Here is a 22,866-nt window from a genome sequence, read left to right as displayed (position 1 = left end):
GTTTGATCAAACATAGGTGAGGGGCTCTTCTGTCAAACCCTCATCAAATATCAACATTCTTCTCTTTTCTAGCAATCACTGCTAGAGTTTACCCAGCATTTAACCACAGTCTTTTAATAAGGCACCTGTTCCATGGGTTCAGGTTGCTAGGAGATTGATTGCCCTGAGTCAAGAGGAGAAAACACCATGGAGCTTAGATAAGAGGAAGGGGTTTTCCACCAAAGATGAAGGGGATTTATGGAGATAAAATATGGAAGTCTGGTGTTATATGTTTAGTAATAAGAAATGAATGCTTATTTCAGTCTGCATTGATTGTCCTCTTTTGGCTTACTGAAACCAATCTATAAGCCAAGAAACATTGCCATGAATTAATCGTTATGCTATTGCTAAACTCAATTCCTTAAACTGTATCTGGCAGACACTACCAGGAACTTGCCTCTTCTGAAAAAGAAGATAGGCTAAAAAGCAAGCTCTTGTCCATGAGCAGAAAGGAAATACAGTACCTTGAAGAACTCACAAATACTACCATTCATACGTTATGGGATATGGTAAAAAATAAAAACCAGTCTTGCTGAGTGACAGCCCACTAAATCTATGAAGCCAACTGCAAAGCTAGTTCAATTATGGCTCATCCTTTAAAGGGGGATGTTTTCAGCTTTTCTAGTCATGAACATGGGTGACTGCAAGTTGCCTAAAAGAACATGCTGTCATGCTTGAATCTGTGAGAGCTAAGAATAAAATATATTAAGTATAACCATCCTTGCCACATAAAATACACACAGGCATTCTCTGGGTTATGAACACCTGACTTGTGAATGTTCCCTCTATGTAAAAAGCCAGTCTGCATTCTGCTCAAAAGGATGACATCTGGAAGGGCAAGAGCACTTCCAGAGCTACTTAATATTCTTCAGGCTAGTTGGCCAGGGGCTGCCATGGATATGGTAGGGAGATATTCGACTGGAATCCAAAGTGGGAACCTGGAACACATTTGCTAATAAATATCATGTTTTATGTAAAACATAGGCTCCCAGCGAGTAAACTAGCTGACCCAAAAGATAGTTTAAATTCTATATATTTGCACAAATATTGCTCTCCACTACGTGCTGTAATAATCACATTATGTATAAATCTTATGAGCTTTGCTATTACTGTGCTACAATATGACCATACTATCACAGTTACCTAAATAGAGGTTTTCAGTTTTATTATGGGTTTAGTAAGCCTCCTTGTGCTTGTCTGAGAATCAATTTTCTACTTAATAACATTGTTTCTATGGAGAAATATCTTAGAAATGAACCTTTGAAACAGTCTTTTTGCAAGATGGGGAACTTCCTATATTTTAAAGATTAAGGTATTCTCTTTCATCCTTGCTGTAAGAATGCAAATTGCCCTAAGATCTATATAAATTCAGCAGTATCCCATGTTTCTTCCATGAGCAAAGGAAACCATAAGCAATGCAGACTTTAAAAACTTAAAAAGCAAAAAGCAAGAAATGGTTATTCATGGAAGGAAGATAACAGCACACCAGCACACAAGGGTAATGTGTCCAGTGAACCAGGCTCCCCTACCCACCCCCTCCAGGCCAGACTGGGCACCAGACAAGCTCCTCCTTAGTGACCGTACATCTTATGCATCCACACCAGAGGAGCAAATGGGATGGAACTTTATCTGAACTCCTAAGTGCCACCTTCTCTCATACTTTTCCAGATGTAGAACTTCTTCCTCTGCAGGGAAAGGGCACTTCATTTATATACCTTGGAGAATTCACTTAGTTTGTAAATAGTCTATCTCCTCTTCCATATTAATACCTCTCCAACCAACTCCCAGCTGTAAATTCCTTGAAGCAGGGGATTTGTTTCATTTTCTACCATATTGCACAAAGTTTTGAATATAACAGCAGAGAGGAAAGGAGCTAAGTTTACTGAAGCCTATTAAAGGCTGGTTCTATGCTAAATGGCCTTTTCTCCTCAAATTTGTCTCACTTAACACAGTAGGTGCTTAATAAATGAACACTGAATACCCAGTCACCCAGCTTCAATAAGAAGAAAACTATAAAGCAATTAATAGGAATATTTGTGGATTTAGCAAAGAGGGAGTCAGATTTTTTACCTTCAAAATGCCTTTAGGGTTGGGGATAAAATCTAATTATATTTTAAAATATCTATGTATTCTATAAAGGGATCTTGGTAAACAAAAATCATTCTCAATCAGCATAGAATCTAATTGTATTCTATATAGAAGTATAAATCAATTATCTATAGAACTTAGAGTGTTGTAGAAATCAAAGCAGTTGGAGGTTACTTTAAGACAGTTAACTTGGGCCAGCCCCGTGGCTTAGCGGTTAAGTGCGTGTGCTCCGCTGCTGGCGGCCCGGGTTCGGATCCCAGGCGCGCACCAACACACCGCTTCTCCAGCCATGCTGAGGCCGCGTCCCACATACAGCACCTAGAAGGATGTGCAGCTATGACATACAACTATCTACTGGGGCTTTGGGGGAAAAAAATAAATAAATAAAAATTATAAAGAAAAAAAGAAGACAGTTAACTTTGTGTAAGTTTAAAGATTCTTTAACTTATACAAAGAATTAGCTATCTGCTTTCATCAAACTACATAATTCTTATAATATAAAAAAAATCCATAAATCCTCATACCTTAAAAAGCTATGACCTAGTTTTAGATTGGGGATAAGACTTGAAATTCTACAAAATAGACAATATTTTTGAGCTTACCATTCAAAAGTACCTAGATCCTAAAAATTTTGTTACGGAGATGGAGATACCTGAAAGCAGAAGGCTGTGTCCTGACAGCCCTCAGATTTCCTCATGGGAACACCTTAAAAGAACAGACACACAGAGTATCTTGCATTCATCTAAGCAAGGCACTGTCCCTCCTTGTCCACAATCACCACTGCAGCCCCCCACCTCTTCCTGGGAACAGCCCAGAGGCTTTGTTGCATGAAGGGTGCAAAGGCCATCATATACCAAGGCCATGAAATGAAGACCTGACTTGGCATGTGGGCTGCAGACCTACTCATCCGATCTTTAAAGACCTCAGGTCATTTCCTCCTGAAAATCATTTTTCCTCAACCCCTTGCTGAAGATGAAGCAACTGCAATACAGTGTTAAGGAAAAGACAAAGACACACACACACACACACACACACACACACACACACACACACAAGCAGCTACTGTAACAAACACTTGCACACACATGCATGCACTCACATTTACCTAATTAACTACTGAAGAAAGATAATGAATGAATAAAAATATGCAAACAAATCATGGTTTCTCTGATATTTAAAACAAATTTAGTCACCAAATCATATTAAAAAAGCCATGATCTGGCAATAAAATATGGTAACATCCCAATAAATAACTTCAGGCAGGTGACTTGTTTCTTCCAACTAGAAAGTTTAGGCTTTAGCAAAACCAGAAAATACTGCCAGCAGAATCCTCAATAACATTTCCATCCATTGAACCTCTTCAATTTTGTTACTACTTTGTCTCTACCCTAAAACTAGTTTCCACTTTTTTTTTTTTTTTTTTTTTGCTGAGGAAGCTTTGTTCTCAGCTAACATCCATGCCAATCTTCTTCTATTTTTTAGTATGTGGGCCTCCAGCACAGCTTGGCTGCTAACAGAGAAGTGTAGGTCCATGCCCGGGAACTGACCCTGGGCCACTGAAGTGGAATATGCTGAACTTAACTACCAGGCCACCGGGACTGGCCCTAGTTTCCATTTTTTAAAGGTATAAGAATGATAATGAATTAAGAGAAAAGGAACAATCTGGGGAGAAAGAAAATATGTAACCTTATTACATGATCTTTTTCTAAATTAGAACTATAGCACATAGACACACCAGCCAGTAGGTCAGCACGATGAATTTCATTGTTACTTAGAGCTGAGATTCTTAGGAAGCACTTACACCATATTCTCATACAAAGGTCATGAATCATTACACTGACCCTAAAATTAGAGATGTGACATTCTCCACATGAGCTAAATGATTTTAGTTCATGTATTATTTATGGAGTCAGTAGAGTTAAAGGGGCCTAAATTTACTTTGTCAAACAGATTTAATATTCTATGAGAGTAAGTAGAATAAATTAGACTACAGAAAAATGTTATATTATGTCTACAGAAAAGATCAACAAGTGACACAATATTAACATTCACTTTCCACAGGGAAAAAAGAAATTTCTTTTTTTTTTTTTTGTGAGGAAGATCAGCCCTGAGCTAACATCCATGCCAATCCTCCTCTTTTCGCTGAGGACGACTGGCCCTAAGCTAACATCTATTGCCAATCCTCCTCCTTTTTTTCCCTTTTTCTCCCCAAAACCTCAGTAGATAGTTGTAAGTCATAGTGGCACATCCTTCTAGTTGCTGTATTTGGGACGCCGCCTTAGCATGGCCGGACAAGCGGTGCGTTGGTGCATGCCCGGGATCCGAACCCGGGCCGCCAGTAGCAGAGCGTGCATACATAACCGCTAAGCCACGGGGCCAGCCCCAGAAATTTCTGATTTTACCAATAAAACATTACACCTGCTGCTTCTATTCCATAGCTACTAAAGGCTAAGGACAAGGAGGAGTCTACAAAATAATGGCAAGGATTAGAAAACTCAGTGGGGATTTTTCTCCCAAAGACCGTAGTAATGTTTTAGTTTGAAGACTGATGGATTTAAATGCCACAAAGTGTAATCCTGATCACCTCTGATTTTCTGGGCAGAAAAACATGAAAATCATACATTTGTGGGGACATAAGAGAATTTCAAATATGAGAGTTTCCTAACTTCCTATTTTGGCCTTAAAATTCACTTCATAGAACAATGGGCCACTTACTCACTGAGAACTATATACAGGTCATCTATCAATTTAAAGAAAGTAATATGAAGGTCCAGACCAGCTGAATGATTTGGTTCACGCAATTCACTCAGTCTGTGAGCACTGTTGAAATGTGTTGAGTATAACATCTCTGTAGCTTTCTGTGTGGGGGTCAGCATCAACAGGGGTCTCCATACGCTTTATGGAGAAAATTACAGGCCAATAGTGTACTCAGAATTTACACAAAAGAGAACTTAGAATAATCCACTGAGCCCATATGACTCACCTAAGTATGACCCTTTGTCTAGGTCAGGGATAAAATCTGATTGGTCTATAAGCCAGTCATATTACTTTCCTTCCCTCTGACAGTTCCAGCCAATAAGATATAAGGGCATATCTTTGGGGGAGAGGGGGAGTTATGGGAAAGGTCTCCTGGTTCCTTAGGAGACACCACAAGAGATGGTCCCTTTTTTACCTCTCGGTGCTGCATGTCTGGATGTGATGCCTGGAATTGCCGAGGCTGTCCTGCTACCAGGGTGATGATGATACCATCCAGAAGAAGAGGCCAGAGCCACAAGAACCCAGAGAAACAGAGGAAACATGTCACGTCCGGAGCCTGCCCCAAGTTTGGAATTTTTGTTGTGAGATAGTACATTTCACCATTGTTTGAGTCAAAGGGAGTCCAGATTTTTGGTTGACTGCAGCTGGAAGCATCCTAGCTAATGTGTCATTCCTTCTGGTTACTCACATTCTAGACTACTTGGAAGAACTGGGGCACTATTTTCAGGATAGTTCTCACTGGAGGCAAACAAGTCAAAGTCATCATATCCTAGGAGCTCTTCCAAGATGTGAAGCCATCTTACGTTACATGATATTCTATACAAAATTAGAGACTTGCCTAGTGCTCTGTGAAAAGCTCTTGAATTCAAGATAGGACTACCTTCCTGCAAGTGCCATCATTCTCATGAGAATAATTTCCCTCTGAAGCACCTGGAATGAGACTTCAATGATATCTAATTTCTCACAGTGGTTCAGTAAAAGTGTAGAGGAAGCTTCCTTTAACTCTCTTAGACCATGTCTCTTTACACTTGGCTCTGACTAATGTGTGTTTGCCTAAACTAAGAGTAACAACTATAAAATATCAGGAAAATAATTACATTTAATATAAATTTAACTAATAAGTGGAAGTGGGTCACAGCTATCCTAGACAGCAGATCCATATTCCCATTAATGTGTGGACCTAAGAAAGACTAAAACTTAAAAAGTTCAAGTTTTGTTAATAATTGAGCTTACATTTGAGATAATGTTTATATTATTTGGCAGCTGAAAAATCACTGGTGGCCAATTAGTACACTGAACAATGAATGTAAATGCTAAGATGTAAAACCTTAAAAGTTTAAGCTAAAACTCTATTTCTTAGAATAGAAAGCCAAACAATTGGCTCTAACGTATTAATTTGAAATATTTCCTTTTAGATACTTCCCATGTAGTTTTCAGGTTGGTTTTCACTATTAGATTATGTTGTGCTAACGTCCATTTCTGATAGTGAAATTGATTAGCTACTTTAAATTACTGTCTTATTAAAAAAACCCCATAAAACACTTAAAGTGCTAAATAAAATGTATAAAATATTTTAAAATACACATCCCTCAGATGGCAAGTCATTAAGAAATACTCAAAGGCCCTGGGCTGAATAAAAGTGAAAACCCAACAAGGTAAGCAAAGCACTGAAGCTGGCTTTTGCTTTGAGAGCATTTTTTTTTTTTTTTTGGTGAGGGAGATTAGCCCTGAGCTAACATCTGATGCCAATCCTCCTCTTTTTCCCAAGGAAGACTGGCCCTGGGCTAACATCTGTGCCCATCTTCCTCTACTTTATGTGGGACGCCGCCACAGCATGGCTGGACAAGCGGCGCGTCAGTGAGCGCCCGGATTCCGAACCTGTGAACCCATGGCTGCAGAAGTGGAACGCGTGAGGTTAACCGCTACGCCACCAGGCCAGCCCCTGAGAGCATTTTTTGAACTCCATGAACTTAAATTTTAATTTTCATGCCATCATAGGGCACAGAGGACAAAGCGCAGGGTCCTCCCAGCCCCACATAAAGCTGGGATTGCAAAGAGCTAAACCATCAGTGTAAAGGCGATTTAGAAACATAACCGACCTCTAGGAACTGCAAGGAAAAGTGCTCTCCTTGACCTATGGCATTGGGAGTAAGGGAAGAAATAACGTCCTCTGAGAATTTATAACAACAAGCTAGTCCACATGGTATTTGCAGCCCAAATTCATACTATTCATATTAAAAAATCCACAAACACGCCAGAAAATAATGCACAAGGATTAAAACTCAGAGAAATGACAGCAGAATCAGAGCTGCAGAGATCTAAAGACCTCAGATATTTAAATTATCAGACGGCAAGTAAAACATAGTATGTTAAAGATAAAAAGGGGGATTGAAATTTCTAGTTAAAAGAATAATAGACTATAAAGGGCCAAGTGAATTGGGAAAAAAGAAACTTTTGGCAATGAAAATTATAATTGCAGATCAGCAATGAGAATTAGTGACCTGGAAGACAAATCTGAAAAAATTATATAGAATACAGCCTGAAGAGACAGAACAATGGAAAGAGCAGTTAAGGGACATGAAGAACAGAGTGAGGGAGTCTAACATGTCTAATCTGAGTTTTAGAGAGAAAAAATTGTTCAGAAACCATATTTGACAAGTTAATATTGATTGAGAAATTTCTAAAACTGAAAAAAGACACCCAGGTCACAGATTCAGGAATCTCAGTGAAATCAAGGGAGGATAAAATAAATTTATACTTAAGTACATCACAATGAAACTGCAGAATATCAAAGACAAAGGGAAAATCATAAAAGCAGCCAGAGAGAAAAGGAATGACAATTAGACTGATGACTGACTTTTCAACAGTAACACGGGAAGCCAGAAATCAGTGGAATAATATTTTCAATGTGCTGACAGAAAACAAGTGTCAACCTAGAAGTCTATACTCAGTAAAAATCTTCCTAAGAACAAGAGTAAAATAAAGACATTTTCAAATAAATAAAAAGAGAACATGTGTAAAGAGCAGACTTCCACTAAAGGAACTTGAAAAGGATGTATTTAGCTTGAAGGAAAGTGATCCCAGATGGAAGTGTGGAATAAAAGAAGGGATGAAGAGCAAAGAAAGTGGTAAATATGTTGGTACATCTAAACCAACATTGACTAAAAGAACAATAATAGAGAATGACAATGTCGTCTGGAATTAAAAAAGGATAGAACTATAAAATACGACAACAATAATACATAAATTGGGAGGGTATGCTCAGAGTTAAAGTGTTCTGAAGTCCTTAAATTAAAAAGGATGATTAAAACACTGGATAAGCTTTAGATTTTGATAATCAACTTGCGAGGTAGAATTTATAGGGTAATTAATCCCTAATAGAACAGGAATAGTGTGTAACTTCCAAAGGAGAGAGGGAGAAAATGAATAAAAACAGAACTCAAAAGAAGCCAAGAAATGAGATAAAACAATAACAAAAAAGGTGGTAAAAAAACATAGACCATCAAATAAGATAGCAAAAGTAAATTCAAATACATCAATAATCATCTTTTTTTTGAAGAAGAAGAAAACCAGCCCTGAGCTAACATCCGATGCCAATCCTCCTCTTTTTTTTTGCTGAGGAAGATTGGCCCTGGCCTAACATCCATGCCCATCTTCCTCCACTTTATATGGGATACCGCCACAGCACGGCTTAACAAGCAGTGCGTCGGTGAGCGCCTGGGATCTGAACTGGCGAACCCTGGGCCGCCACAGCAGAGCGCGAGCACTTAACTGCTTGCGCCACCAGGCCAGCCCAATAATCATCTTTAATGTAGACTAAATACTCATGTTAAAAGACAAAGATTGCCAGACTGGATTAAAACAATTCTAACTAAAATAATAATTCCCAGCTATATGCTGTTTACAAGCGACTCATTAAAACATAATACAGTAAAGCTGAAAGTAAAACGTTGGAAAAAAGAAATTACCAGGCAACCAGTAACCAAAAGAAAGGTTGTACAGCTATGTTAATAGGAGGCAAAAGGAACTTTAAGGTGGAAAGCATCTATAAAGTCATATAATGTGAAGAGATTCCATTTCCTAGGAATAGTTTGAACTTACATGTACCTAAAAATATGGTCTCAAATATGTAAAGCAAGAGTTGACAGATATACAAGGGCAGACTAATCCACCATCACAGAGGAAGATTCTAACACACCTCTCCTTGTCATTAATAAATCAAGCAGACAAAAATCAGTAAGGTTACCGAAGATTTTAACAACACAATAAGCAAGCTTTATCGATACAGAGAACACTGTTCTTAACTCCTGTAGAACACACATTCTCTTCAAGCAGATAGGGAACTTGTACACAAACTAACCACACAGAGGGGCCATACAGCAAATCTTAACAAATTTCAACAGTACATAGCATACTGACCATATTTTCTGACTCTAATGTAATCAGTGATAGAAAGATCTCTCCCCCTACCCAAAACACATGTTTAAAAATTAAGACGCACAATTCTAAATAACTCTTGAACCAAAGAGAGAGATGAAGGCCCAGTAAGATCATGGGGTGGGGAGGGGGAGAAACAAACTCAAGTTCTTAGCAGTTCCATTTTTTGCAATGAAATTTATGAAATATCAAAACTGACCCAATGAAGACATAGAATTCCTTTCCCTGGAAGATGGAAAAATGAAGATAAAGTGTCTGTCTCAACAAAAAGCATTCTGAGAAGATTCTCAACCTTACCTTCCGCAACGAGTAAATAAAATTTTTAATGGGTAAGTAGTTAAGGTGCACCTAAAACATCAAGAGCCTCCCATCATTTTCAGTAATGGATCTAACAGGCCCTTTGCAAAGCACATCATCAAAACAATTCATTCATTCAGTCAGTCATACTCAGAGTGTGTGTGTGTGTGTGTGTGTGTGTGTGTGTGTGTGTGTGTGTGTGTGTGAGAGAGAGAGAGAGAGAGAGAGAGAGAAAGAGAGAGAGAGAGGGAGGGAGGGAGCGAGGGAGGGAGGGAGAGAGATATAAGCTTCTTTGGGAGATCTTTACCCAGCTACCAACTTTTCCTCTGGAGAGACTCCTCGGTAAAGTAAATCAAGTAAATCATAATTACTTGTCAAGTAAATGGCTCAAGAGAGCCATTCTTTGAGCAGCCATTCTAATATTTAATAAGACTAAAAGAAATTCTCCTGTTTAATTAAAACATGATAGATCTATTTTATTTTGATTCTCAGAGAAGACCTTTAAAATTTTTCAATAGACGCTGCTCCACACCTTCACTTGTCCAAAGGTTGTACCTAAAAGAAGCATTAATATATGACAAGGTTGGCATACTCCTAGTTCTACTTCATATGTATACATTGCACTTTAATATGCAATTGAAAAGGAACTTTCTAACAATGCCATGGTTCATTTAAAACTGCTTTCAATATATTACTCAACTACTCAAAAGTTCTCTATGGCACCCTACTGTCTACAACATTAACCCCATTAACCCCAAACCCCGCTGCCTGAATTTTAAGATCCATTCATAATCCGGCCCCACCCTATGTGACCACCCTCTCCTCCAGGGCTACGGTGCCCACCACCTGCACAACCACCGGCAGAGGCCTAGCGCTGCTCAATAAGAGCCAGTCAGTGACTCCAGTCAATCCAGGGCCGCTTTGCTCTGCCATTCTCCTTCCTGGAATTCCTTACCCACCCTTCAAGGTCCAGAAGAACTTTAACTTCTGTTACGAGGCTCTCCCAGATATTTCTAGGCCTAACTGATACTTTTACAAAAATTCGTATTTCACTAAACTCAGCATCCCAATTTAATATTAATTGTTTTGGGCCAGCCCCGTGGCTTAGCGGTCAAGTGCGCGCGCTCCGCTGCTGGCGGCCCGGGTTCGGATCCCGGGCGCGCACAGACGCACCGCTTCTCCGGCCATGCTGGGGCCGGGTCCCACATACAGCAACTAGAAGGCTGTGCAACTATGACATACAACTATCTACTGGGGCTTTGGGGGGAAAATAAATAAATAAATAAAATCTTTAAAAAAAAAAATATATTAATTGTTTTTTGGCTTTCATTCGTTTGTTCTATCTACCCATCAAAATTTGGGCAGGAACAAGCTGTATACTCTCTGCCTCCCTTGTATGAACTCAGCATAGTGATAAATACACAGAAGGTACTCAACAAATAGTTGCTGAGTGCCTCTTAAAAGAACACAGTAGATGCAGACTGGGCCTATCTCTTCTATTCCTGTAAAGTATCACATACACCACATAGTATTCCCTTTGAATATGCTACTTCCTTCAATTTAGAAGGGAAAATGTAATAATACCTTTTTTTATCCACTAAGTGCCATTCCAGTGAGCAAATACTATGAACAAGGGTGGATTTCTTTCAGGAATTTTAACAATATTTTCTCATTGGCACTTTCTAACTGGAGAATATGGGCCCTTTTATCCTCTCAGGGGCATAAGAAACTGTAAATGTTGTGCATGTGAAAGCCATGCATCAGTTGCCAATCACCCTCCCACTCATCCTACTACTAACATACTGGCATAAATGACTGATGATAATCTTAATGCCCCAAAAGTGCTATTAGTTGTTGAAGGTCACCATGACTGGATGAAAAGATATTGCACGTAGCCTTTGGGAAGTAGATTCCCATTCCTGATCTAAAGAGTTGAATTCTATTGTTCTTCATTTCCTGTTGTAGTTGTTGCTGAGCCTCCGTGAAAGCCTGCACATGTACGTGTGTAATGTGTGTGTGCTTTAAGCAGAGAGGAGGGAAGGAAGAGGGAGCGAGTTAGACGTGTTCCACAAGATTTCAGCAAACCACAGCCACAGATAGAGGATGGATGGATGGACGGATAGATAGAGAATGTTTTTAACTAAAAGTCAGTCAGTATCTCTCAGAGGTGAAGTGAGATCTAAGCCACTTTCAAATTGTGAGTCTACTGATATATTAAAAAAGGAAATGAAGAAATGCCAATTTAAGTTTAGGAACTTGTGCTAAATTTTAAATCCTTGCATTTAACAAAGAACTTATAATTTTTGCAAAAATAAAGGTAAGAATGAAATGTAAGTTGGGCTCTTCGTAAGATAATTATAAAGTTTATTTAAAAATTAATTTATAGCACACTCTAAGTGGCATAGTCTAGTAATGAGACAAACTTACAATCACGATAAACTTGTACTTCTGTTAATCTTATCTGAGTACATCAGCATTTGCAGATAAATCTCAGAGTCCCAATCTGAGGTCAGTGAGCATCAACAGCAGTGACTCTTCAGGCTCCTTGAGTGAATAAGTGGGCTGGGACATAGACATTCTGGCATCACTAGGGCAAGAGCCATTCATGGTGACTGAAAGTTGATTCTATGTGTTCCAAAACTCAGCTGGAACAGTTTTCATTAGAACTGATTATGTTTAAAAAGAAATCAGTACTATTTTAAGTTACGTTTTGCCAAGAAGCCATCGTTAGGCCATAGCTGACTGCTGAAAGGAAGCTCTGCTCCTGCAGTGTTTATTTCTCAAGTCCTCCGGCTGTCAGAGCAGTATCATGACAGAATTTTCCCCACTTGCATTGTTAAATATACCCCCAAGGGGAAATTTCCTTAGCAAATATTTGTGATCAAGGGAATTAAAGAAACTTGATTAAATGGAAGAAAGAATAGTTTCCAGATCAAGACCTTATCAGTATTCAGTTGATTTAAAAGTACAAAGCCAAAATTTAATACTGTAAATAGCATCCCATGGCATTCTGCACACACATTTGCCTCAATAGCAGTGAAATAAACGGCACATAAAATGAACCAAAAGCTAGCAGTCAATGCGTGGGAGTGGTTTGCACATGGTCATCGTCTCTTTCTCCTGCTGGATTCCAAGCACTTCTCTCCATTCATGTCCTCACTCATCAGCTTTGTAGAATGTCCACTCTGTGCAGGGTATTGTGCTAGTCCTCATACAGAATCCCACAAAGTGGGAAGGAAGTTTGAGACATCAGAGGTAGAGGGCTGGGCAGAGTGACGGGCACACAGTAGGCTCTCGATGAATGACAGCAATTCCTTTCCCTTCCCTTCCCACTCCCTGGATCTTCTTTATGTAAGTGGCATATTTGAGCTGTGAAACTTAAATCAGTGAGATTTTAAAAATATATTTGATGAGATTCTTAAATCTATGTCATAATCTAAAAAGATAAAGAACTTACAGATTCAGAAGTTGGCAATAAATGAAAACAGTTTAAAACATGGTGTGGTAGGATTTTAAGTGATCCTTTCAATGTGCTGTCTATTATTTTTATTGTTGTTTTAATGCTTATAGTGCCATAAATAATTAGAGAGGAAGAAAAGAAGACAGAAAAGGAAAGAAGGAAGGGAGGGAAGAAGAGGAGGGGAGAAAAGAGAGAGAGAGGAAATTTTACAAAGCAGAAACACTTTAGAATTCTGCAGTAGAGAAGGTCCTGCATTCTGGCCTGAGCTCTGCTCCATCTGTGTGCCCCTGAACAGGCCACTGCACAGCCTGGGTTTCAGTTACGTGCACTATAAGACGAACGAAGCTGACCAGATGATTTCCAAGATCTAGTGTCACTCTGCCACCTCATAGCGTGAACCCAATGAACCACCACACACCAGATAAGAGAGGGACAAAGTTCTATGACTCCATGTTAGTACTGTTCATCCCCTAAGTCCAAATTCCACTACAAGACAACGAGTGTGATTTCCACCAGAGGTTGCTGAAGTCAGTCTGCAGTCCAAACCCTGGTGCCACATTTACTAGCTGTGTGATCTAGGACAGGTTACTTAGCCTCTCTGTTCCTCAGTTATCTGTCCCAAAGGGTCATTATGTGGATGAAAGTTGATATTATATGTATATGATATTATACGTAAAGCATACAGTGCATGGTATCCATTAAACATTAAATGTGTCATCTATTATTGCTGTTATTATAAAATGCAATACAAACAAAACCAGTAGAGGATAGAAGTGACTAGATAGAAGTATAGAAGCAGTACATGATGAAAATATTTAGGTGTATGGTTGTTCATTAGGAGGCTGGTGATCAGCAAGCTCAATGACACAGCAGTCTGACACGGTTGTCTAAAATGCTAAGAAAATCTATGATTACACACACACACACACACACACACACACACACACACACACACTGAGTCTATACAAGGGGAGGATACTCCTGATATGCTGAAGTAATTTGTTCATTCTGAGCCCCAAACTTCTAGATACAGGGTGTGAGAGGACTCAAATTATATCAAATAGGAACAGCTGAATATTTAGAACAAACCGTCTTCAAATATTTAAAAAGTTGTCATGTCAAAGCAATGTATTTGTTCAATATGGCTCCATAGAAAGACCAGGGACAATAGACGGAAGCTAGAGGAAGCCAGTTTTCAGTCTGGAATGGAACGGACTCGTTGGGGAAGTAACAACCCCTGGAGCTGTTCAGCACTGACTAATGACAACTCAACTGCGCATGTTCCAACTCCTAGAAAGAAAGCTGAAGTTCTCACTCGAGAGAGAATTCAGTCTAAAGGTGGACAAAGGACATGACATCCCTTCTAAACCTGTATTTTATGATGTAGACTGGATGCCTAGTGACATAAATTATAACAAGATTTCTCACGTACAGAATGACCAGTTGGCAAGCATGCAAGACAATGGTGTTAAACGATAACACAGAATTAATGTCAAAAGTTGGGACCTCTCCGTTAAATTTTTAGCTGGAGTTGTCGATGCATGGCCAATCTTAATGGCTTGAGTTGACTACCAGCAACATATAGATCTCTAATTTAAAAGAAATGCAACAAAAAGATTGCATTTTTAATCAATAAAGTGGATAACTAGCTGATTAATACTCCAAATTAGTTCTGTTGTTAGTATAAACCTAAGTAAATTACTTTAATATTAATTAGAATTTCAGACACATGCTTTTTGACAGTTCTACTCACATTGTTTAATTAAGCCATTTTTGATTTTTCATGTTCCCCAACAGAGACATGCAAACACATAAAACATAGTGGCTGGGTCATCAATTTACTGTTGACCCTGGGGCAAGTCCTTTAACCTCTCTGAGCTCCAATTATCTCATCTATTTAAAAAGGGGGCACAAGGGGTGGCAATAAGCAGAGTAGACGTTTTCTAAGGCCTTTCATATTCTAAAATGTGATTCTATGAAAAGATCATCCTTCATAATAAAACTCAAAGGATATTTCTTATTTCTTAATTTGTTCATTATTTTTCCCAGTGAAGATATCTTTAGCCATAATATAGGGAATTGAAGCATTTAGTCTGTAACACCACCACTCACTGCTCTATGAGACAGTTTTATTCTGCCCTTCTGGGGTTTGGAAGAAGTTGCCCAACTGAAGGAAAAAATTTTACAATTAGAAGACGCCTTCATATCAAGCAATAATTGACTATAAATAATGGACAAAGCAGAATTGGCAACAGGAGGGGAGACTAAAAAATGTTTCTTTCATAAAAATAATCTTAGAATGAATCACTTAGTCTCCTACTTTTCTTTACTTCCTAGATGCTTTTTTTCCTTAGGCCTTCTAGACCCATTTCAATGAGTTTCTATGATTAAGTTTATTTTCATATACCTTGCTTATACAATTTTACTGAATTTGCTTATTCAAAGTTTATTCAATACACACATTGCTATATTTGAATTTCCCATGATAAAAGAAAACATATAAATTCAGCTTACCCATCAGTTTTACCCTTAGTTGGCCAACATATTTCAATGGCATCCTAAACTGTTCTAATGACTTTCAACTAACAAAACCTGTTCTATTGTACTTTGAATACATGGGCCTTTCTCTAAAAATATTTAGCCTGAAACCAAGCTCCACAACTATACAGAAAAATCTGTCAGAGTAGTTTCTTTAAAAAATGCATTACTTAAAAAAGATATAGGGTACAAACTGCTTGACAAGGTCCCTTTAAAAAATGAACTGGACAAAGCATTGAGAACAATCTGTACTGGCAAGGGACAAAGAGGATGACCTCATAGGTCTTTTCCGTCTCTAATTTCTGTGATTCGAGGATTTTTTTACTTCTGTAGTAATACTTGTGAGTTCAACAATTTCTCAAAACTATTATTAGTTACCAAGGAAACACAAATATTTGCAGGAATAAATAAGCAAATGGACTGGACCTAAATAGCAGGCTTTTCCCGCTTCTCCTTTCATAATCTTACGGTGGCGTCATATTATCAATTCTTCATCCTCTCCCAGTCATTCTGCTCACCTACTGGCATCGTCACCAGAGTCCCATAGCCAACACATGGCATCCCACGTCAACGAAGATCAGGAGGTCTCTGATCAACAGAAGGGTCTCTATGAAATACAGACTTTCCTGTTTCACTTGGTGAAGAACAAAAACCAGGGCAATGTCAAGTGAATAGCAGCAGTGGCTGGCTTTATGACTACCATTTTCTAGTGAAAATATGCAAATATATGCTTTTAAACGACCCAATGTCTACAAAAAAGCCATAAACATGATTAAAATACATAAAATAAAGGTAAAAAGTAAGACACACAATACACACATATGGCCCACAGTATGAGAACCATTATGTCTTACAAATGCTCAGAAAAAGACTAAAAGGAAGAATTGTTAACAGTTGGCAGTATTCATGTGGTAGTACTAGGTGTAAATATCTTTCCTACTTTTCTACATTTTCCAAATTATGATGGTCACTGAACTATTTTTAAATTCATTTTTTTTTTTTTTTTTTTTGTGAGGAGATCAGCCCTGAGCTAACATCCGCCAATCTTCCTCTTTTTTTTTTTTTTTTCCGCTGAGGAAGACGGCCCTGGGCTAACATCGGTGCCCATCTTCCTCCACTTTATATGGGACGCCGCCACAGCATGGCTTACCAAGCAGTGCATCGGTGCGCGCCCGGGATCCGAACCAGCGAACCCCGGGCCGCCGCAGCGGAGCGCGCGCACTTAACTGCTTGCGCCACCGGGCCGGCCCCTAAATTCATTTTTAAAGCCACAAAATATCATTCATTTTAATGTTAATAAAGGGCTTCCCATTCCCTAGTATCACACTGGCACTGCTGCTGTAATCAGTCCGAGTTAGCTCAGGGGTATTGGTCCCTGTTCTAAACACAAAGTCAGCTGAAGTATGAACAGCAACAGTTGAAGAGCCTCTGGAAACTTCAAGAACCATGGAGGCCTGCGACAGGATATTTGGGCTGCAGATGAGAGTGAGAGAATCTATAGGTCAATCCAAGGTCACTGCAGCCCAGTGACTGCTGGTGAAAGGCTCTCGGTGCACAGTGTACGTGCTGCTGCCTGGGGATGTGGTATATTTTGTGTGGGCATTTACGTATACAGAGCCAGGCAGACGCCACCTGAGGAACAGAGAGAAGAGTTAACAGGTGGGCCAGCCTCGTGGCTTAGCAGTTAAGTGAGCGCGCTCCGCTGCTGGCGGCCCCGGTTTGGATCCCCGGCGCGCACCCACGCGCCGCTTCTCCGGCCATGCTGAGGCCGCGTCCCACATACAGCAACTAGAAGGATGTGCAGCTATGACATACAACTATCTACTGGGGCTTTGGGGGAAAAAAGGAGGAGGACTGGCAATAGATGTTAGCTCAGAGCCGGTCTTCCTCAGCAAAAAGAGGATTAGCATGGAGGTTAGCTCAGGGCTGATCTTCCTGACATAAAAAAAAGAAGAGTGAAGAGGCTGGTTAGTAAACGGATTGTCCCTGGCATGGAGAGAAGGTCCTTTCACCCTCAGACCTCCCTTTTGGCTCCACATTCTACAGCTGCCCACCCATGGTGCTCAGTCCCTTCAGCTTCCTCCTAAGTTGTGTAGCAACAGGGGAGAGATCAGCACCACATACATCACAGGCTTGCCCAATGTTCAGAAGCAAAGCTGCTGTGTAAGAAGGCTGCCAGTGGGGTGTCAGAATGCTCTGTGAGCCGGAATACTCTAGCACCAAAAGCTCACGCTCTGGCCAATCCAGCTGCAGCCTAATGCAATGCAGGACCACAAAACTCTGCCTCTCCCCTTGCCATCTTGGATTTGTCCCCACTCTCTTTAGCTTCTCATACAGGACCATGCCCATGATAACAACTGTTGTTTCTCTTTGCACGCTATAGTGTTTCCACATATACTATTTTATAGCGGTAAAGGAGCAAATGTGCCACATTCAAAGTTAGTGTCACCATCCCATAGTGAAAAGCAGAGCTTCTGGGGAGCAGTGCACATCACCCCTTAACTGATGGAAGAACCAGAAGTGAAAACTGTGGGCAGAGGCAAGAAAGGTTCAGTTAATTATGCATACTGCTTCTCTGGCACTTGGATGACTGAAAGACTTCACCAAAACAAGAAGAAACAAAGGCAGGGAGACAGGACATGAAAGAAAATAAGAGCAGTCACTTCACAAAGAGTAACTAGCTTTGACATGCTTAGTAACATGATAAGGGTATTTTCAAACAGTTAAATAACGACGACATCGCGGACATTACTAATAACACCCGTTGCTGTGGTCATTGTAATAACCTCCTGGCGTTAGCTTGAATGATGGGAAACTGCTGATATTCAACTGTTTAGGACTATCTAACAAAAATGATTTCATGCAGTGAAACTGACCAATACTTCCTCGTTTCCAGCCCTCTTGCCTATGAACCCTTCTTCCACATTAAAAAGCAGTTAGCTTAACAGAAAAATCCCTTTGTACCACTTCCAAATAACTTAAAGCTATTGCTGATTTAGATCATAAATTCAGATTACTGATCATAGAAAGGACTTAACTTGTAGGTATACTTATTTGTAGGAAATTCCTGATTATAAAATGAGAGGAGAGTTATAATGGCAATGGGACAGAACTAGGCTAGGAAGGAAAATTTTCTCAGGCAAGACTAAGACAGAGTGGTCATAACTCTGTTTATTCTTTTCATAATAAATATATGTCAGAAACCAAGAGAACAAAGATTATATCTCAAAGAGAATGTTGCTAAGGAGGAAGGAAATAAAAGTCTACTCATCAACTCAGGTAGCCAACGGAGCACAATGCCAACGGCTGGCTGGAGTGGGCGATACAAGTCCCAGGTGCTCTTGTGTCCTCAAGACCCTTGACTTTCATCTTTAGGGATACTGCCATAATATTCTAATTTTATTAGAACAAGGCATGTTGCTCATCCTCAAGAAAACTATCTTAGTCAATATACAAATCTACAATGTCTCCAATGTGAATGACACTCCCCAGGGTTATTCAGTGCACAATCAGGGTGGCTCTGGTGTGCGGACTGTGAAGAGGGTAAGTCTTGGTTTTCCTGGTTCAACATTCAGTCTGGAAAATAAAGACGCAAATTTCTCAATTACATCCGAACACTTCTTTACCGGCAACGCCTCTGGGAGATTCTGAGCAAACCACTAAGAGAAGACAAGTCTAAGGCTGTACATACAAACACTGCTTTGAATCCCTGCCTTCATTACTTTACCAGCAGTGTGACCTTGGTCAAGCCACTTTACCCCTCCAAATGTGTTTCTTCATCTGAAACGTATAGAAAATACCACCTCAAAATGTGTTGTGCAGATTAAATGATATAGAGTGAATGTACAGCACTAAGCACAGTGACTGGCATGAACTAGAAGCTCAACAAGTGGGGGCTATTACTGGTTCCTAAACAGAGTGGTCACATACCAGGACCTCAGTTGGAACCCTTAGTCATAGCTGGGTCAGACCAGTGCTTCAGGGAGTAACGGCACCAGGCAAGGCACATGAGGAGGAGGAGTCCTAATCCTCTTTTCTCTGGCTTCAAGGACCCTAGACAAGTCTTGTATCCGCTAACTTCTCTGTTCTTCAGTTACCCCAGCTAAAGAAAAGGAGCAAATAATACTGACACACTTTACAGAAGAACCGAAAGTCAAGAGAAGGAAAAGAAATGCAAAGCAGGAGGACAAAATTAAGAAATAAAAGGCAGTGTCAAACGGAAGGAAACCTCTGTACTCATCAGAGGGGAAAGGAGGCAAAACAAGTTACAAAAACCCTTGTTTAGGGGTAAAGGTACTTTATGTTACCAGGTTGGAGCTGAGATTCAGGTGTTTATGCTTCTTGCAACTTTCTTAACATTTTATCTCATTTGTAATAAATCAAATCTAGTATAAAAATCTCAAAAGGGATGTTTAATAAGTACGAGGCAAGCACAGCAGACTAAAAAATTCAAATGCACTTCACAAGTATAAGGTAGAGTAATAAAACTAACACGCATCTAAAATGCTAACAAAACTGCAAATCAAATATTAAATTTTAAGTTCAGCTGAAGGGTATGATCATTCACTTCTCTTAAGACAGTATATATGAAAAGCAGGGGTAAGTTTAATTTAGGCTTCTCAGTAGACAGGTAGAGTGATCTAGAACTGTCAAAGTGAGCCCAGTTTAGCAAAGATGACACACGTTTCTTTTTGTGCCCTGCATCTTTTGTCCACGCCATTTCCACTAACTGCACGTTCTCTGCAACCAGCCTTTTTCCACTCCACACTAAGGAAAAGAAACAAGCAGAGTATTTTCATTATTCTTATGTTTGACAAAACATATGGAAACAACAGTTCTATACACATAAGTACATCAAAATAGGAAGCAATTCTATTGTAATTTAAAAAGAGGTAAATAACTCAAGTTATTAAAACTACTCAAGTCATTAGAAACTCACAAATAAGGCAGCCACATCTCTAATTTATTTAGCAGATTCATATAATTGGCTAGAACTTTAGAGAGAACAGTATTCTCCTATTGATGTGCAAAGTAATTAGGAGGCTAATTTTCATTTCCTAGAAAAAGGACTTACACAAGTAACCCTGCCCCATTCTAGAGGATAACAGGCTTAAGTCAGTCCTATTTGGTCAGTTTCTCTTTTCTTCTCATTTTTGTTTCTAATTTTGTTTGCTAGTAGAAGAGAACAAACGGATTAAAGCTGGTTCTAAAGCTCAATTTTTATACTTTGTCTTGAAAGTACAGCAAAAAACATTTAATTTCTTTAATAAATATTTTCGCTGCCAAATAAACTGATTCGTTTTAACGACTTTCCTTAAAACACAGGCATGCAGAAATGAAGAACGGGGAGGTTCTTTCAGGAAAAACATTGAAAAAATAAGATTTCATCTGGCCTTCCCATCATCACTTGAAGAATTGTTTGGTAGTTACATCATCAGGAAATAAAATACTATCCTCTGAGGACCCCTACTCTTTACAAAGAGGAAAGAGAAGGTTTGAAGTCTAAATCACCCCCGGAGATGTCTCCAAAAAAAAAAAAAAAGACTTCTGGCTTCCCTCTCCCGCCTCACCCCAACCACCAAAAAACAAATACAGCAGTAAAACAGTATTTACAAAAGTAAAGAGTAAGAGGATGCGTATTTAAGAGTCCGAGGCAATAACAGAAGCTTTAGCGCCCCAGATGGAGACGGGTCACGAGCAGACGACCGTGACCTCCGGCCGGGGCGAACTCAGCAGGAGGCCCTCGGCGGGGAGCCGCCGCCGTGCGTTCACACGGCCGGGCGTCGCGGGCCGAGCGCGCCGCTGCGCCGCCGCCTCCTCCGCGGCCCGCCGTCCGCGCCCGCCGCCGCCGCACACGCGGAGAGCCTTATAAGGCAGCGCGGTGACGTAACGCCCTAGGCCGGCGCGCTCGGGCCCCGCTCGCATTGTTCGGGCGACTCCCGGAGCGCGCGCAGCCCGCTCGCAGCGCGGCGCGACTCCGTCCCGCCCGGCCGCCGCCCGCCGCCGGCGCAGGCAGCTCAGGTAAGCCCGAGAGCCGCTCCGCTCCGCTCCGGCGGGGGCTCCGCCGTCGGAGCCAGGCAGGACTTAGGAGGCTTTAGAGGTACCAGCATCACCAACTGCAGACAGGTTTCGAGAAGCGCGGCCAATGAACTCTAGGTTCAGAACCTTTTCCAGCTCACACACAACTTGCAAGTAAAAGTTCTGTCCGACGGGAAAACAGATTGGCGCTTTAATTTTCAGTGCTGAGACGTGGGGGGATGACTATATGTGACCCGCACTCTCCCAGCGAGCTTGCCCATTGAATCCTGCCTGTTGGGAAGTCTTCGGGGAACGGGCGGGGGTCACGGGCACTACAGCAGCTCCCTCCCCGTCGCCCTCCTCGGGCTCGGCTTCCAGAGCGGAGTGCGAAACACCGCCAGAGTCCGGGTGTTGGTGCGGCTCCCACCCCTCCCCTTGTAAATCCTCATACAAGAGACTAGAAAACCCTGTCCGGAATATCTCTTGTAATTAGGATGCATCTAACTTAAAAAGTAAAATACTTTAAGCTTCAAAAAAACCTTACAAACGCTCTTCTGTCTTAAAGCAAATATGAATTTGTACAAAGAAGTAACTATCACAGTTTGAGTTCTAACTTTTTACTTCAACTCCAGTCAATGGATAAATGACAAACTGCACTAAAAATTAAAGACAAAGCTAGTTTCTCTAGCGTCATATTTTGGACAATAGTTTATTATGTATAAATACTAATTTAAAAGGTAAAGCCTATAGAAGAATTTGTTAATCAGTGGCATTTTGAATCATAATTAGTTACATCTAAACCCTGAACAGGCTATTGCTTTATAGTCTTTATATAGCATTTATATGAAACCTTACAGTACGATAATCGAACATTTGGCAGATGCTGAAAATGTACATATTTTCTTTAACTTTTCAGCATAAAAATCAGCAGAGGAATTTAAAATATGCTATGTCAACTTTAAAACACTGCAATAGGAGATGAAAAAATGATTTATCACTCAAACTTTATTTAGTCTGAACATACATTGTAAAACAAAACTTAAGAAATGTGACAGAATTATTTCCCTTTTTAAAAAGCCTATATGTTTTATTTATCATTTGAAACATGCCATGTTTTTTTATATGCTCAAAATTCGGGATACATCTGTGTGTCTAGTAATTCCTGTGGTTGAGTTTTTTAAAGTATATGATGTTGGTGCCTACCACTTTTGCTTCATAGGAGTTTTGTTTTG

The 22,866-nt window shown here is 40.1% G+C and overlaps 2 protein-coding genes across 4 annotated transcripts in view; one reads left to right on the top strand and one right to left on the bottom strand.

Annotated features, from left to right (window-relative positions):
- The window catches only part of CMSS1 (cms1 ribosomal small subunit homolog), a 353,891-nt gene that overhangs the window by 276,038 nt on the left and 54,987 nt on the right, over nucleotides 1-22,866 (bottom strand). The gene's annotated exons all lie outside the window — the stretch shown is intronic.
- The window catches only part of FILIP1L (filamin A interacting protein 1 like), a 45,965-nt gene continuing 44,689 nt past the window's right edge, over nucleotides 21,591-22,866 (top strand). The window contains exon 1 of the mRNA XM_058555676.1: nucleotides 21,591-21,637. The gene's annotated coding sequence lies outside the window, so the exon portion shown is untranslated. The remainder of the gene's footprint in view (nucleotides 21,638-22,866) is intronic.

This window comes from Diceros bicornis, chromosome 15, assembly GCF_020826845.1.
Source record: "Diceros bicornis minor isolate mBicDic1 chromosome 15, mDicBic1.mat.cur, whole genome shotgun sequence".
Classification (NCBI taxonomy): Eukaryota; Metazoa; Chordata; class Mammalia; order Perissodactyla; family Rhinocerotidae; genus Diceros; species Diceros bicornis.
This window is presented reverse-complemented; position numbering and strand designations above follow the sequence as displayed.